We start from the raw sequence: 17251 nt of genomic DNA, 5'->3' as shown, positions 1-17251 counted from the left end.
GCATGGGTTGGTATAATATTTAGCATAGGTCGATATGTAATTTGTAAACTAATAAACTCTTAAAAGTGAGGAAATAAGTCTTTCAAATTTAATTATTTATTTTAAAGAGCAGAATAGCATACATAAACAGGTGCCTAATGAAAACTTGTATTCTAATTTGGAACTCTCATGAACACCTAGTTTTTTGTTCTTCTAATGGTATGATCGTAGGCCATTTGATTATTTTTATTTTTATGGCTTTAACTTTAGAATAATGAAATATTCGTAAATTTAAAAAAGTATTTTTCTTTATTTGATGGGGGTGGGATACTGGAGAAATGAAAGGTCAAACACCTATTGAGGAATCCATACTTGTCTATATAGTGTGTACTTTTATTTCAATAACTGATTTAAAATTCCTAAAAGGATGCTATAATAAGTTATTATGCCATTTTACAGACTGAATTAAGTGAATTTCAGGGAGGTATGAAACTTGCCTAAGGCTATCCAGCTGCCAAGTGGTAGAAGTGAGAATTAAATCCAGGTATACCTATCGCCAAAGTTGCTGCTCATCTCTTTACGTCATCCACTTTGAATAGCCAATGCTTTTCTGCTTACAAATATGACTGAGGTTTCCAGACAGTCAACATTGCTTTTTAATCAGATAGAAAAATTACTGTTGCTTCTCTAAAGACATATTCCTTTTCCATTAAGTGACTTTAGTTGTTCAGATAATACTTCCAGACAGTAGTCATCATACAGTTGGAGACTAAGAACAGAACTCAGGGATGTGTCTAGCACTCAGTAAAGACCAACTGGGCTCACTGATGGTACTTATGGTCATTTCCTCTAGACTAAAATAATCTTATTAATAAGAGCCTAATAATTCACAGTACTGCCCTTGCCTGATTGTTTGTTCTTCTCCCTCTATCACTCTCTCTTTCCCCATATGATTATTATTTTTGACAATTTTTGGTGAATTAAATTCAGGGATTAGTATTCAGGAGCGCTAGTCACAAAAGCAGAGAATCTTAGCTCACACCAAAGGAAGAAAATAGAGAAAAAGTATAAATTATATGAATACACACATATCACACATGTACCAACTATATGTTGCACTTCTCCAAAATCTATTCGGTATCTGCACATTTATTGTATATTAGCAGTAAGACAAGAAATGAGCATAATGCTCTGTTTACAAGATACAGAAAACAGACCCAAATATGGAAATTACTAGCAATGAGAATGGGGAAGAAAGACTACAACAAGGAATGTAGATGATATTTTTGTTTCTTAGCTATGATGCCAAATATTGAACTTTCAACTTGAGACAAGGAGGCCATAAAAAGTTGTATTAGTTTCCTAGAGCTGCCATGACAAAGTACCAGAGACTGAGGAGGTTAAACAACAGAAATTTACTCACTCACGGGTGTAGAGGCTAGAAATCTGAGATAAGGTGTCAACAGGATTGATTTCTTCTGAGGTATCTCTTCTTGGTTTGTAGATGCCATGTTTTCCTTTGGTCTTCACATGGTCTTCTCTCTGTGCATGTCTGTGTCCTAATATTTTCTTTTTATAAGGACACCAGTCATATTGAATTAGAGCCCACCCATTTGACCTCATTTGAACTCAGTTACCTATTTAAGGGCCTTATCTCCAAATACAGTTAGATTACGAGGTATTGGGGGTTAAGACTTCCACATATTAACTTGAGCAGGACACAGTTCAGGTGATAATAGAAGATAAGAGTAATTTAAGCAAGTAAGTAACTATTGTTTACAGTGAGTTGCTTAAGGATATGTATTTACTCAAGAAAAACAAGAAGAAATTACATAACACTCTGTGTTATACAAAGATATTAAATTAATCATCATAACATCCTGTGAGATGGGCATTAAATTAGACTAAGCAAGAGTAAGCAACTTATCCAGAATTGTATAGTTGGTACTTTCCAGAATTTAAACCAGGTATTTTCCCAGTTCCATTCTACGTTATATATTCATTTCATTATTTGAAATGAATTTTGAGTCTTCATTTTGCTTAGTTCCTGAAGTTATATGGGGATAGAATGGAGTTGGATATTTTCAGTGACATTCACATATGGGGAAGGAAATTGAGTCCAGAAGCTTCAGCAGTGTTTCCATGGAGAATGCTAACAACAGAACCAGAAACACCGTTATCCTTTTGGTTCAGTGATCTTTCCTATAGCACTACAAGAATCAATTTTAAGAAGCCCCATGTTTTCCAAACTTTCACCAATGGGCTCTGTAGGGTCCTCTAACAATATCTAAGAGACTAACTAGTTTCACATTCCAAGCCACTTAAGACAAGGAGTTCTGATTGTTCTCTGTGAGGAAATCAAGTGACAATCATAGCTGGTAATTTAGGATAGTTTCTTCAGGGCCCAGGCCAAACCTAATACACAAGTGATAACCATTGTTAAGTGCATCTTTGACAAGGATTCATCAAGTATCAAAGAGGTCTATAAATTGGGAGAAATTATGATCAAAGACAAACATAGACCACAGATATCTAATTAATGCTCAATTATTTATGAGTTTAACTTTGGTTAACCTCATTTTCCTTCTTCTAGACAATTTCCAATTCATCTCCACAAAGAGACCAGAATACTTACCTTCCAAAACAAGATTTATTGTGTTCCTTTAATTCAAAGCATACAGTGACTTCTACATTCACTCCACCAAGTTTTGCTAGGAGAGAAAAGGAGACATTATATTTTATCTTGAATTACATATGCCACCATACTTGACTTAGCTCATCCTACTGGAAGCACTTTGACGGCAGATTCTACAGTCTGGTCTGACATCCTCTACGGAATCAAGCCAAGGGAATCACACATAGTTACAGCTGGAAAAACGTTTGTTCTGGGTTGATACTTTTAGCCTTTACCACCAAGACTTTATCACCAAGATCTATCTTGACAGCCTCTAAACAGGAGACCTTCTTGCCTTCCGTTTTCATATTGACAAGGAAGGTAAAGGGAAGAACTGAGAAGTACCCAAAGTCAGCTAGCAGCCAGCACAGATAAATCATCTGTGGAGATATTGTTTCTTTCAAAAGATATAAACATAAGAGGAAGTCCTAGTGTTTGAAACAATTGTGCATAATAAAATACTCCATGAAAACCTAGAAATCCAGATGCAGATCAGTAACATAGTGGCTAAATAAGCTGTTATGTTCATGCAATGGACAAGTGTACAGACATTAAGAAGAACGAGATACTCTTTTCTATGAGATTCTCTTTTCACTGAACTCATCAGTGCTGCAAAAACAATCTTACATAATACTTTTTCTTTAACATTATATCAGGCATCCTCATCTTGTCCTGCATTTATTGCCAGTGTTACTAAAGTTTATCATTTACCTCTTTCTCTTGTAGACATATAATTTCTTCTTATTTTGGAAGCATTCATCAATCCCTATTTTACTCTTTCTTTTAAATTACAAATGAATATTGAATTTTATAAACTATCTTTTGCGGGATATTTCAAGTGATTGTATAGTATTGCTCTCCTTGGACCTTGTTATATGGTAAATTATATTTTGTTATTTTATATATGCTATTTATTATATGTCGTATTATGTTTACTAATTACATTTATTATATTATAATTACATTATAACTAAGGTAGCATTTTGTTTTAGATAGGCAAAACAACCAGTGGAATAGGAAGCATCTTAAAATTAGATGCAAGAGCATAAGGGAATTGAGTTTAAAATAAAATTCACATTTTGGATCAGTAGCAAAAATTATTCAACAAAAGTGGGAAAATATGGCTATCATTACTAAATTCTAGATACAGCAAGTAGTTAAAAGTTAAAAAATAATGAAACTGTAAAAGTATCAGAAACCTGGGAGACATGAAATAAAGTATTCATGAGGAATACCGTTCTCAGATACAAAGAAAAAAGGATACATTTAATGATATAAGAAATAAAATTTGCCTCATGGCAAAATGCACTACAAAGGTCAGAAAACAAGCAAAAGAAATTGGGAAATATATTAAGAAATGGATATGCTTTCTTTACAACTTTTGAGGAAGCACATGTTTCTTTTTCCTTTAACCTGTTATGGGGGTATTAATCTATAATGTAAGTGCATGGTTCCTTTCCTTTAACCTGTAATGTGAGACTTAATCTATATGGTAAGTGCATGGTTCCTTTCCTTTCATCTGTAATGTGAGTGTCAACATGGGGCACTGTTTCCAAGCACAGACTTTGGATGTTCCTGTACTGGTCCCATCACTGACCATCCACAAAAACTTACAAATGTTGCTTCACTTTCCTGGGGGTTAGAGTCTTAGCTAAGAAATGGAAGCAAAATAGAACTTTCCCGCAGGGATGATAGAAAGTTTAAAGGAGTAAATATGTAAGTGACTTAGCACAGTGCCTAGTACAAGAGAGATCAATATAAGTACTTATCATTTTTTTTTTTTTTTTTTTTTTGCGGTAGGCGGGCCTCTCACTGTTGTGGCCTCTCCCCTTGCAGAGCACAGGCTCCGGATGCGCAGGCTCAGCAGCCATGGCTCACGGGCCTAGCCGCTCTGCGGCATGTGGGATCTTCCCAGACCGGGGCACGAACCCGTGTCCCCTGCATCGGCAGGCGGACTCTCAACCACTGCGCCACCAGGGAAGCCCAGTACTTATCATTTTTTAAAGAGACAGATGAAAGAAATAAAATGTGGTGTTTTCAATCTATTGATATATATCCTTGACATTAAACTACCTTTTCATTCATTGGATTACCTAACTTGCTCATGCTTTTTCTTACTCTAGTGAACTTGGGTAGCTAATATCATAGTTTAAAATTTTTGCTTTTATATTTACAAGTAAATTTGACCTGTAAATTTCTTTTTCCTTACAGTCCTAATCTATTTTCAGTATTAGGATTTTATAGACTTCATAAGATGAATAAAGGAGAATTCTTCCTTCGCTATCTCTAGAAGTTTTTCTTTGTTCATATTGATGTTATCTGTTTAATAGAAGTTCCATAGAATTCACCTCCCAAATGATCTGGCTGGGTCTGGTATTTTCTTGGTGAAAGATTGTAAACTATTGACATAATTCCTTTACTGGTGAAAGAACTCCAGCTATAAATTTCCTCTTGTGTCAGTTTTGGTAAACTTCAGGAGCTAGGAAATTGTCCACTTTACAGAAATGTTCAAATTTACTGGCATTTCATATATTCTCTGCTCTAACATTGTCCTGATTCTTTCTGTATATTATTTACTTATGTTTTTGTTTTGCTTAATCAAAGTGTGTTTTTTAAATCTTTTCAAAGAATATTCTTTTGACTTACTAAATCACCTCAATTTTATACTTTTTTCTGTTTTATTAAGTTCTGCTCATATATTTATTATCTATTTTTCTATGTTCTCAGGGTTTATTGTTTTACTCTTCTGATGTCAATTAAAACACTTGGTTATTAATTTTAAGAAATCTTTTTAGTTATAAATACTTGAACTTTTTGAAGATTCCAGATTAGTTGTAAGTATCTAAGGGTCAGCTCGTCCACACTGTTGCTAGCCTAAGGCTTAGTTCACCCTACCGCAATGTATATATTGACATGTTTTCCCCTCGACTTTCTGTGTTTTGCTACTTCTCACTTTTCTTTGGAGAGAAGCCCTTTGACATAACCTTAACTTATTTTACAGCCAATAAGTCTTTAAAGTAATGTGTATTTTTTAAAGCTAAATCTACTTATGTAATTAGGCAGAAAATCTGACCTGCCATATTTTTAAAAACAGCATAAATTCACACTTCTCCATGATTAATCTGCTGTATTACACAACCTTCGAGTTTTTAGCTTTATCAATGACATGTACTTGAAAAATGTTTTAAAGATCCTACCCAGTCTTTTAAAACATCCTTGTTCCTTGTTTCAGTTCTAGTTTTATGTATATTTTCTGCCTTGCACCTGATTATTCCAACATCTGATGGATGGCCTTGGGAATATAATTCTGGTATTGATTGTTTTTTGCTGATTCTCTCCACTTCTAGCTGATTTCTTCATTATTGTGTAAATTTAGATCATGAGCTCATGTTTAGCTAAACTTTATCTGTGGGAATGCTATAGGCCTGTGTTGAAGGTCTACCTCTCCAGAAAGGGTTTAGTTTTGTGTTTGGAATACCACCGATTTGGGAGCATTTTAAGTTAATTTCTTAGCTTCTGTTTGCAAGACCGCACATAAATTTGCAACCCAAACACTGGGAACACAGATCTGGGGTTCAGAATTCTCAAGATTTCCTACCTGTTTCCTACCCAGAGCAGAGGCCAAGAGAATTTGGTCTTAGTCTCCCTTTGCCAACAGATATTTTTTTCTCCTGGCACACCCTTTCATTGAAGGTGAAACTAGGGATAGATAGGTTTAGTTCTAACTTCCCATCTAGTAGGGATGGAGTCTTACCTCCTGCCTCTCACGTGGTTATGGCCATTTATAAACCAGTCTCTATGTCAGGTGTGTCACTAAACTATGGCCTGTATTACAAATCCAGACACAAGCCTATTGCTATGGCCTGTGAGCTATGAATAATTTTCACATTTTAACTGGTAACATTTTAAATGGTTACCTAAGTACCTAAATAATATCCTCAATTTTGCTCTTTGGTCTACAAAGCCTAAAATATTTGCCACTTGGCTCCATAAAAACAGGATTTCCAGCTTCTGTTCTAAGCTATCAAGATCTTCAACCCACTCCTAATATAGCTATAACTCTCACACATGTACCACCCTTCTTTCATGGGTCCTGGAAATTTCTACTGCATACTTCAAAAATCAACCACGCACTTAAAAATAAGTTGTGTACATTTAACCTAGCATACCTAACCCTTTTCCTTCAGGAGAGTTTTTCAAGTCATCTTGCCCACCGTATTCTTTAGAGCTTCATTAATAATGGCAAAAAATTAAAACAACTTAACATTCAACAAATGGGAATTGTTCATAACAATTATAGAAGCACATACAGTAGAAAACTATAAACTCTTATTGAAACAGTGAGACATAACTAGTTTTATTCTTAGAGAACTATGTTTATTTAGGTCCCTTTTGTTTAAATAAGTATATTTCTGTGTATGTATGTATATAGTCATGTATTTATATACACATACATTATTTGTATGATATAGTTATATAAACGTATGAAATACATACCTATACACATACCTTTGATTTATATTTGTATACATACACAGGAATATAATTATATATATTATATAGTTATATACATTGAACTGAAAACTGGTAGTATACATATATATCGTGTATCAATGTGTGTCGTCTATGTGCATGTGTAGAAAAGCAGGTTGAGAGATATGGAAGCATGAGTTAGACAGGGCTCACGATTATAAAAGTAGTTATGTGTAGGTAGTGAGCTTAAGGCCCATTTGATTGAAAATATTGCATATTTTTACATCAATTGTTAGGATGAACAGATTCCTATGTAAATAAAATTATAAATAGCTATACATACTTGTATGTGTAATGTAAAATTAAAATATATATAGTTTTATAGATGTATTATATTTATATTACATAATATAATTGTCTTATACTAATACATTACGTATTGTGTTATATAGAATATATTAACTCTAGTGTATTATATCAGATAATAATAACTATATATTTATAATATATATAAATATATATTTATAATTTATATATTATGATATAATTGTTTTATAATCAATATTACAGGATATATCTTATTAATATTATGAACATATTAACCATATAAATACATTTCATTACCCATATATTTTGTATATAATATACGCTAGGCAAAAATATATATTAATATAATACATAATTGTTTTACATTAATATAAATATTAGCATATTAAATTTATATATCAATATAATATTTAATATTGGTATATTTATATTATATTTAATATATGCATAGCTAATGCTCTTTAAAGCCATCTGCTACAAGTAGAATAAGACCAGGAGTATGGCCAAAGCAAATTCTAAAAATATTAGATTACTTCTATTCATTTATATGTCATTTTCCTGGAATCTGCATCTGGCTATTAGAGAGGACACACAGCAAAATCAACACAAAGTGCCCAGGAGGACATAGGATCCTTTACTTATCGGAGCCTCAAAGGAAACACAGTGCTATCCAGTCCCCCATCAAAGAGCCAAGAGCAAACCTTGAAGCACCCAGTAAAAGCCCATTCAAACAAAAAAGCTTTCCCACTTAAACTGGAAAAAGTTAAGTTCCCAAGAGACCCCCTACACCAACCACCGAAGCTCATTTGGCAGTAAACACAAAAATGTTCACCGAACAACAAGAAACCCAAAACAATAGTTGTTTTAGCACAAACAAAAAAAAAGCAGCTAATTAGTGTCTCTCCTGTTTGAAAGAAGGGGGTGGGAAGTGGGCAGAAGACCTGATAGGAAAGATAAAAAGAAAAGGAAAAGGAAAATAAGTTTCCAGTTTGACACTCAAGCTGTCTTCTGCATCCATTTTGTCAAGACCACCAAGTCAATGTGGAGGCTTTTTCCTCTTTCCCTTTTCTTTTCATGAGACTGGTCACAACCAGCACTGCAGATTCCATCGAATTAAGGAACGCTGTTGCCTACATGTGTGAATGAGCTGTGAGTAAAGTACTGAAGTAGAGGACACCTGAAGTGAAATGTCTTCATGAATGTCCATGTGGCTGAGCAGGAAGTTAACCTTTCACAGATGTGCTAAAGAAGAAGAGTTGGCTTTTATTTTATTTACTTTTCCCTGCACTGTGTTGAATGACTATCATCTACAAGTTCAGGCTACTTTTTGCTGAGGATTAATGCACTGGGAGAGCTGAGAGAAAACTGAACAGTAGAGCTGTCTTTTTCTTGACCAGTTCACCTTACTTTCCCAAACTCTAAGTCTTTCCCTAATTCTTTCTCCTTTTTATTGTAGTAAAATGAACAGAACACAAAATTCACCATTTTGATCATTTTACAATTCACTGTACCATTCAGTGGAATTTAGTACTGTCCCAATGTTGTGCAACTATCACCGCTGTCCAGCTGAAAAACATTTTCATCACCCCACGAGGAAACCTACACCCATTTTAAGGAGCCATTCCCTATTTCCCTCTGTTCCAAACCCCTGGCAACCACTAATGTATAATATTTGCCGTGTGTATGGATCTGCCACTGCTGGACATTTCGCATAAATGGAACCATATCATATGTAGCCTTTCCTGCCTGATGAGAAGTTGTGCAGTGGTAGGAAAAACTAAAATGCGATGTACTGTATGATGTATGTTTTACTGAAGTGGCTTGGTCAGATTATAATGATTTATGATAAAATCATGTAAAGCAAGCATCACAATTCTCCAGGAATGTTCTGAAGAATGCTAATGTTAATTATGAATATGTGAATCCCAAATCTTTCATTTGTATTGACCCTATCTCATTAATTCTTCTCCCAACACTGCTATAACTAGAGTTGAGTTCTAAAATGTACCTTCCTCTTTTCCCATAGAAATTGTCCCACAATTTCAAAAAGTTCTCAAAGGTGAAAAAGTGCACACGACGTTTATCACGTTTGCAAATGCCAAGGGAAATGCTAAGCTAACACTGTCCAAAATGCAATATTCTTCTGTGAGAGCACCCAACTTTAAACAAATACACATATTCTAAATACAGCTTAGATCTGTGACATGTTTTGGCCACTGAAGTATGAGCAGACATGATGGCCTTAAATGAGCAGAAGAGGCCTTAAATGGGCTTGTGCGGTTGGGCTCACCTCTTATGTTTCAGTGAACTTTTAGAGAAGACAGGGCCTGGGAGCTGCGGCCTCACAGTTGGGCTCCAGACGAAGAGGTGTGTGACAGACCTCAAACTGACCCAAAACACGGAGCAAAACTAGCCATCTAGAGGTCTAAAAGAGAGCCACTGCAGCTAGCCCATAGGTCCAAGAGAAATAAATTCTTGTTTATGTAACTGACTTTGGTGTGATTTGTTCCAAAGCATTATCACAGCAAGAGCTGACTAAAACAACATCCTCCAAATCATTGTTATGTAAATGGATGCCACCATGCCTACATGTAAGGCAACTGTGTACTCAAATTGTGAGAATTCTTGAACTCTTGGTGCCTCTCCAACACAATGTACATGGCTAAATTCCCACAAATAAGTTCACTAATATACCACAAAGATCTCCCTAAACTTTTATTAAGTGTAATGCAAAGTTCTTTCTTTTCATTTTCTGCTTCTCCATAGTTAAAATGCTGTTTATCAATGTAAAACGGTTCTTGCCGTTTGGCTTCTGTCGTTAGAGTCTTTTGAACTCTTTGGCTTTTCAGCTCCTAGGCTGTAACATTTGAATCAGCAAATGCCCCAAGGAGAAAAGCTGCACCAAGTGTCAAGCTTGCGTCTGTGTTTCCCTTCTCTCCACAACTTGGCCCACATGTCTTGGTGTCTCTCTAACACTCAGACGCCAGCGAACAGAAGTTTTCCTACTCGATCCAGCTTGTCTAAAACTCCTTTAGACTTCGCCTGATCTTATGTTATTATTCAACTATCATCTCAATTACCCCTAGGAAGAAAATTTACAATTTTTAGAGAAAACGGGACCCTGGTACACTGTTGGTCGGAATGTAAACTGGTGCAGCCACTGTGGACAACAGTATGGAGGGTCCTCAAAAACTAAAAGTAGAACTACCATATGACCTCGCAACTCCCCTCCTGGGCATAAATCCAAAAAGAACAAAAACACGTGTTTTCAAAGACATGTATTTGAAAAGATACATGCACCCCAATGTTCGGAGCATCAGTATTTACAATTACCAAGATATGGAAGCAACCTAAGTGTCATCAACTGATGAATGGATAAAGAAGATGCGGTACATATAACCAATGGCATACTACTCAGCCTTAAAAAAGAAAGAAATGTTGCCATTTGCGGCAACATAGATGGACTTGGAGGACATTGTGGTAAGTGAAATAAGTCAAACAAAAACAAACACTGTAGGATATCACCTATATATGGAATCTAAAAAATACAGCAATCTACCGAATATAACAAAAAGAAGGGGAGACACAGATATAGAGAACAAACTAATGGTTGCCAGTGCGGAGGGGGAGGAGGGGGCAATACGGGGTGGGGAAGTGAGAGATGTAAACTACTGGGTGTACGATAGGCTCAAAGATGTATTGTACAACACAGGGAATATAGCCAATATTTTGTAATAACAGTAAATGTAAAGTGACCTTTAGAAAGTATATAAAAAATTTTTTAAACAGAAATCATACTGAAAATTGGAAACAATTTAAATGTCCATCAACAGGAAAATGCACATATAAATTATTGTACTTCCCTACATGGGAATCCTACATAGTGAGGGAAGTACATGAACTAGACAGATCTTTATGTGTCAGCATGGATGAACCTAGCAAACATAACACTAAGAAAAGCAAGTAAGAAGAGAAAGCATAGTAGAATACTATATGAGGTTGAAGAATACTTAAAAATGTAGCCTAAATAGAAAGACATCCATGCAGTGATGGAGACCAAGTTCAGAAGAGTGGTTACCCAGGGTCAGCTGGGGAGTGGCTGTGTTTGGGAAAGTGGTCACAGCAGGCTCTTCAAGAGGAATGGTAATGTTTCACTTCACACGCTGGCTGGAGGACGGAGGAGTGTCTGCGATATTATAATGTGAGCATGCTGCATGTGAAAGCCATTTCTGACCACATCTAGGGGATCTGATACGCGGGAGCTGGTAGTGGGTGGAGGCATCCAGAAGGTGGTGGTAGAAGAGGAACGTTGTATGCATAACGCCTAAGGCCTGACCAGAGAACGACCACTGTTCTAGAAACTGGACACAAATCCAACTTCTACGACCAATGTTACAAGACAAACTGAGGCATATTGAAAATAAGACTTTACGTGAGCAAAAATAGATTCAATTCAGGCACCACCAAAGCGGAAATGGTGAGGAGCACTCCAGCCACAGGAGCTGCAGAGATGTTTATTTTAAAAGGGCAGAAGCAAAGCAAGGAAATGACTGACTTGCTATAACTTTAAAGCCTAGCTGGTGGTTTGTGACTCGTTGTCCTCAGCAGTGTTCGCCACCCTGAGGCATTGACAGGCTTAGATTTTTGTTGGTTTACACAGGCGGCCACATCACTAGAGCCACCGCAGGCTAACGGCCTCCTTGCAGGGTTAATTTACTAACACCAGTTGTCTGAGTCCTTACTCTTACTCAGTCACTTCACTTCCTACGCCTCAGTTTCTCTTCTGGAAAGTGGATATTCAGTAGTAAATTCTCTGTGGAGTTGTCAGTACCAAACAAAGTGATTATTAGTAACCACGATCATGTCCTGAATGCATGGAACACGTCACCATTTGCCAACTACCGTGTCAAGTTAGCAGAAACTACAGAAATTAAGAGCTCTCCGCATAAATTCACACACCTGTGCACCAGGTAAAGGACCACAGACAGACGTTCACTCAGCCTTTCGTGTGTCCCTCACGGAGTGCAGGCTCTCTCCTGGGTGGGGGGAGCACAGACACTTACGGGAGTTTACTTTTAAAATGCGTTGATACAACCAGGTCTCAGTTTTGTTTGGATGAGTCAGCAAACGCTTTTTGGAAAGCCCAAAGTCTCCACACCTCGTACGTTTCGCGCTGCCTTAAGTCTCAGAGCTCAAGCCCCTACTTTTCAGGCCGCGTCACCGTGGGAGACAGGGCTGCGTGCGGACGCACGGCGAGCGTGCTGACGTCCTCGAGCCCCGCCCCAACGGTCCCGCCCACTGACGTAAACCCCATCCCCGCGGCGTGGAGGGCTTAGATGCCTGCGCCAACACCAGGCCGCGCGGGGTCTCCGGAGCGCGGCATGGGGGGGTTGGCGTAGCTGGGGCCCGTGGCCCTATGTCTTCTGGCTGCGACGCCGGTCCTGCGCACGCTGCGGGGCCGCAGCCACCGGGCGGTGGGCGCCCGAGTGGCCGGGGCCCCCAGGCGGGTGTGGCCATCGTGTCCACAGCCAGCGTCCCCGAGGCCGTGCTCGGGCCCTGATCACTCGGTGAAGCTGCGCCGGGACAGCGCGGCCGACTTCTTCCCGCGCTCTGAGGACCTGTGCGCGCTGCAGGACTTGGTGCCTCTGCCCTCCGTGCGTGCTTCCCTGCAGGACGCCCCGCTGGACTTAAGGCTGACCGCCTCCGCGGGGTGCACTGGGTGCCGCTCCTGAGCACCCGCTGCCCCTGATCTGTATCCAGAGCTTCTTCCAGCCACGGCTTGTCGAGACAGGTTTGTACTTCCCGCTTCCAGGGACCCTCGTGTTGGCGCTGAGAAGCGGGGTTTTCGATGGTGCAAGGTGGAGGGTGGGCACTAGAAGCAGTGCCCAGTGCCCGGGTGTGCGTGCACTAGATGGGGCGTGCGGCCTAGGACTCCTGCCAGCTCGGTGACCCCGGCCGAGTGCCTTAAGGCTTCTAGGTCTCAGTGTTCTCATCTGTAGCGTGGGCTTAACAGGTCCCAGTCTCTGTGGTGGTTACAAGGATGCACTGTGTTAATGCTTCTAGACTCTACAAAGTAGAACACTTAGCACAGTTTGGAGCATCGTTAATTGTTGCACAGATGTTACCTGGTCTATTGAATGACTTTGCCTGGTACACACCAACGCGATTAGGAAATGGATATATCCCAGCTTCATTTCCTTTCCATTGAAACAGGGTTCAGGAAAAAAAAATTTTTTTTCAATAATCGTATCATATAGTGCAAAGATCACCGGTGTGAAGGCAGCTTAGGGTTTGAATTCCAGGGCTTATGCTGTCTGTGGCCTGGGCAGGTTTCTTTTGGACTACAATCCCCACACTTGTAAAATGACATTAATAACCTCTCTTTCTGTGGGTTCTTAGAATTAAGTTAGCAGGTTATGTGTGTAAAGTAGCCTGGCACTTGAATGAGTTGTCAGAACCAAGGGCTGCTGGAGACGATGCTTCTGCCCTAGGTAATCTCCCCTTCTACTGGGCGGCAGGTAAACACAAGCACAGTAGTCAGTGCTCTGGAAGAAGTGAGTTCTGGTGCTACAGAGCACAGAATCTTTTTTTTAAATTTAATTATTATTTTATATTGGAGGTTAGTTGATGTACAATATTGCGTTAGTTTCGGGTGTACAGCAAAGTGATTTAGTTATTCATGTATCCATTCTTTTTCAGATTCTTTTCCCGTAGAGTTTGTTACAGGATATGGAGTAGAGTTCCCTGTGCTATGCAGTAGATCCTTGTGGATTATCTGTTTTATATCGAGTCGTGTGTCTATGTTAATGCCAAACTCCTAATGTCTCCCTCCCCCCGATCTTTCCCCTTTGCAGAGCACAGAATCTTGGAAGGGAAAGTTCAGGGTAGGCTTCTTGGAGGAGGTGCCATCCTTTCTAAGGATATGTAGAAGCTCCTGGGGTGGCAGGAGAGAGCAGTGTGTGTTGAAGTTTGAGAAATATAAGAAAATATGGCAAAACTAATGTACAGGACTGGAACTCAGGGTTTGGGAAAGAAATGAGAGTTGATACTGGAAAGTTAGTGGGGCCCAAGAGAAGGGGGCCTTGTTTGTCCTTTCAGAAGTTTGGGTGTTTATCCTGCAGGCTGTGGGAAACACCAAAGAAGAGTGAGATGCACTTGTGGTTTAGAGGCTCACTCGGACCTCCGTGTGGAAGGCAGTTGATTTGGTGCAGGCTGAGTTGTAATCTGAGGGTCCCACTTAAGTTATAAAAGGTGGGACTGGATTTTGCAGATCTGAGAGAGAATGGGTGAGGTCTGGTGACCAGTTAGAAAAGGAAGGGCAGCAAGCGTGGGTGACAGTTTACAGCTGCATCTTTTTGAGAGATACAGAGCACAGTAGAAAGGGATTGGGGGTGGCAAGAGGATCTTACTTCATCTTCAGTGCTTTAGAGGGGCCTGGTAGACGGGTCTGGACCCAAGGTACAGATCTGGGCTTTTTGGGAGGACAGGTCTTTGAAGGCATGGTAGAGCCTTAGGTTACCCACAAGAAGATCCAAAGAATCATAGGTCTGAGAGATTTTTAAGTGGGTATATTTGAGGATGTTTATAAGCTGTGAGAAAGTAACCAGCAGAGTAAGGGTGTGAAGATGTAGGAGAGGAAATGATTGTTCATTTGTTTTCAGAAAGCTGAATACTCATCGTGTGCCTGGACCTTTTCCAGGATCTGGGGTTCACACCCTCTGTTATCTCTTCTGCAAGGATAGTTCAACTCATCCCCTGGTGAAGAGAAGTCAGATTATTCTTTGCATCCCATTCAGGTATAAGAACTGTTCTGTACCTCGGAAGGGACTTTACTTAACCAGAGTAACAAATTAGAAATCAAAAGAAATTAGAGCTGGAAGGGACCTTAAAGGCCACTGTACTTAATTTCGCCTAATATTTTACATTGAATGTAAGAAAAATTTATTGTAGAGCCCATTCTCTTCAGAGTTCCTTCACTGAACTTTCTTTATGTCTTGCATCCAGTGGGTCTATCTTGTAAATTTTGGCCTCCTCCTAAATTTGCTTCTTCATCCATATTACATTTGGCCCAGACTATGGCAGAAACTCCTGGGTGGTTCACGGCCCCTGGATTCAGTTCCTCTAAGTTCATCCGCCTGCTCGGGTTAAGTGATCTTCTAACATAAAAAGATGTGCTTAAAATAATGCTGCTAATGGCTTGCCCACACAGAGTTACTGCATAGTAGCCGCCCAGCGTGTGCTCTGCACGGAGGCGTGTAGTCTGAACTGTGTTCGGCCAAGCCTCATAGGGCTCTTTGCCCTGAGGAAGGGGAGCTTTTTGTGATCACTCCCTTTATCTAGTCGGTCCTTCAGCAGCGGGGAGCCTTTTTCTAATCAGCAGAGGCACCCTTACTCAGCCAGTGGTAGCCCCAGGTCTCACCACCTGTGGGATACAAGCCATGCTTTCTCCCAGGCTTGCTTGGGCCAACATCTCTTTCATTTCTGTCTCTTCTCACACTTGGACCCCTGGCCTTTAGTCATCCCCACCTGCAGTATTTACAGTGCCCAGCAGGAGTCAGGCTTGAGTGTCTTTTCACAGATGTTCCCTCTGCAGTTAATGCACCTCCTACTCCAACTCTGCATAGCCTCATCTTTCTAGATTCTGCTTCAGGGTTATCATGAAGCCATCACTTCGATATAACATTCTGCCTCCAAAGGAACCTCTGTGCATAAAGGTTATGTTTCTTTAGCTCATGTGATTGAAATTTTGAGTTTACACATGTCCCTCCTTAATGAAGGCTTTAAGGGCAGGAGTTGTTTCTAATCCTTAGCACAGAGCAGATGCTTTTTTTAAAAATGCTTTTTAATGATAGAATGTGTGTTTTAAATCACTTATTTTACAATAATTTTGCTTTAGCTTCTGGCAGAAATAAAGTTTACAGAAGTCGTGTTCCTGTGAAAAGAAATAAAGATGTGAACTTCCAATTGTGTAAAGCTCTTAAACGCTGTGTAAGTGCATCGGGTGCGCTAAGGAACGTGGAGCTAAGTGGGCTAGTTGTGAGAGAGAGAGGCTTAACTATGTTAACAAAGGTAAGCCTTCATTGTGTCCTGCCAACATTTGATAGTTGCTTTTGGGCAAACTAAAGCCATAAAATTTTAAACTGTTCCTCGCCATTAAAGTGATTGAATATTGGGCCACTTTGGTGCACCTGTGTCTTGCGAATTGTCCAGTTGGAGATGGAGGTTTAGAAAGTGAGTTTCAGTCTTGTTTAAGACTCTTCCCATCAGACTGGGCTCGTGATTTCCTACACACCATGTTACTTCCTGTCTACCTTTTCTTGGTGTTGTTCATGCCTGGATTGTCTCCTGTACCTGCTCAAACCTTGGTCCATTCTCATTTGTACCATGAAATTTTGTCATTCTGGATACTGTCAGAACTAATTTTACTTAACTTTGTGTTAAGCCACAAACCACACATTTTGTATATTTTCTGTGTTTTGTGTTTGTCTATATTTTTATGGTTTCTCTTCAAGAAATATTATGGGAAGGGAAATAGCAAGATGTAAAGAGCAAAAAAGTCATCATTCTCTTTAAATTGTTAGAACATCTATCTGCAATCATAATTAGGATGCACTGTGGTATGTGTTAAAATAGTAAATACATGTAACGTCCCGTAGGTGCAGCACACTCAGTGGTGTTGGTGAGGGTGTGTCATGGAAGTAATCACAAAGCAGGTGACTGTTAGTTTGGGTCCTGAAACATTAGTGTGCCTTCCCTGTGTCCAGTAGTGGTCTGGAGGGGTCAGGAAGCCTGCTTTTC

General features: G+C 39.3%; 1 long non-coding RNA gene across 1 annotated transcript; it reads left to right on the top strand.

Moving 5' to 3' along the window:
- Window positions 1-13226: 13226 nt before the first annotated feature.
- On the top strand, window positions 13227-16516 carry LOC308610444. The gene is made up of 3 exons (XR_014014553.1): window positions 13227-13244; window positions 15153-15249; window positions 16350-16516. It is a non-coding gene; the product is annotated as an uncharacterized lncRNA (long non-coding RNA).
- Window positions 16517-17251: the final 735 nt, after the last annotated feature.

Source organism: Mesoplodon bidens, assembly GCF_964165515.1.
Source record: "Mesoplodon bidens genome assembly, contig: HAP1_SCAFFOLD_303, whole genome shotgun sequence".
Taxonomy (NCBI): domain Eukaryota; kingdom Metazoa; phylum Chordata; class Mammalia; order Artiodactyla; family Ziphiidae; genus Mesoplodon; species Mesoplodon bidens.
The sequence above is the reverse complement of the archived record's forward strand: the minus strand, read 5'-3'. Positions and strand labels throughout refer to the sequence as shown.